Source organism: Lytechinus variegatus, chromosome 2, assembly GCF_018143015.1.
Source record: "Lytechinus variegatus isolate NC3 chromosome 2, Lvar_3.0, whole genome shotgun sequence".
Taxonomy (NCBI): domain Eukaryota; kingdom Metazoa; phylum Echinodermata; class Echinoidea; order Temnopleuroida; family Toxopneustidae; genus Lytechinus; species Lytechinus variegatus.
Window position 1 is genome coordinate 77,038,832 of NC_054741.1, and position 1,707 is coordinate 77,040,538.

The window sequence follows — 1,707 nt, forward strand, 5'->3', positions numbered from 1 at the left end:
CGACGTAATTCCGAATTACTGCTCAACGATTTAACGTCATGACGTTAAATCAACCAATGAGACCGTTCGTTATATGAGCGCAATGCGAAGAGCTGAGACTACAGAGTATTGTACAGGAACGTACCGGCAGGAAGTTAGTTGGATGTCCTGACTAATCTCTTGGTGCCGCCAGTGGATAGAGTAAAAAAAAAACAAGGAGAGAGAGAATATATAATAGGAGAGAGAGAAGCGAAAGGGGGAGATTGGAAAGAAAAGGAGGGGGAACGGGAGAGAAAGAGAAGGGAGAACGGAGGGGTCATATCATTGTATGAACAGGATGTTTTATGATTGTGCCCCGAGCAATAGGGCGAAGCCCCAAGCTCAGTGCGTTATAAGAACAAAAAGAGGGGGCACACAATGGCGCATGCAGCAAAAATTTGCTTAATAATAAGTCTCGAGCCAGCGAGAGAAAAAAACTTTAACTTTGAGATTGATTTTGACATGGTATGCATAAAATGACGTATCATCTTTCTTTCCTTTCTTTCCTATTATCATTTCCTATTCTCGGTTGTAGAACTTTTTTGGGGGGGCAGTGCTATGCGGATCGGGTCCGTGGCATGTGACGGCACCAAGGTTTTTAACCTAGGAGGAGACAAAGTAACATTTTGGGGCCAGGGGGAGGGTGACACACATTTTTTTAAAAAACAGAGCGTGGGGCGCAAGCTAAATTTTATTTTAAATGTAGTCTCTAATCAGTGACTTGAAAAGGGACCTGTTAAGGACTAGCAGTTTGCATAATTAATTGGTCCATGAAGATGATATCTCACGAGCCGAAGAGCTTTGATATCCGGGGATGATATCTGGACGTTCTAAGCACTTTTTGTAATCATGAACACGATGGGTATACACCTATACAATTGATGCGATCGCGCTTGAGCGGAAACAAAATGGCGATTTCACACCAAAAAAAAAATGGTCCAGCTTCACAGGCGTTTGCATATCGAACCTGAATATCAAACCAACTTCACAGTTTGAATATCGAATATCGAACATCCAACTAACTTCCCTTCTCTTTCTCTCCCGTTCCCCCTTCTTTTCTTTCCAATCTCCCCCTTTCGCTTCTCTCTCTCCTATTATGTAATCTCTCTCTCCTTGTTTTTTTTACTCTATCCACTGGCGGCACCAAGAGATTAGTCAGGACATCCAACTAACTTCCTGCCGGTACGTTCCTGTACAATACTCTGTAGTCTCAGCTCTTCGCATTGCGCTCATATAACGAACGGTCTCATTGGTTGATTTAACGTCACTACACTAATTCATTTAACGTCATGACGTTAAATCGTTGAGCAGTAATTCGGAATTACGTCGTGTAGTAATTATTTACTACACGACGTAATTCTTTAGGTAGTGTAGTAATTGGAATTACTACACTACGTAATTATTTACGTCGTGTAGTAATTCGAATTACTACACGACCTTAATTATTTGATGTAGCGACACTAATTCATTTAACGTCATGACATTAAATCGTTGGGCAGTAATTCGGAATTGCGTCGTGTAGTAATTCGAATTACTACACTACGTAATTATTTACGTCGTGTAGTAATTCGAATTACTACACTACGTAATTATTTACGTCGTGTAGTAAATTGAATTACGACACGACGTATATCCGTGTTGATGACGGTCTCCTGCTTCCATAAATTGGCCGACTTGCATGATCTTGCC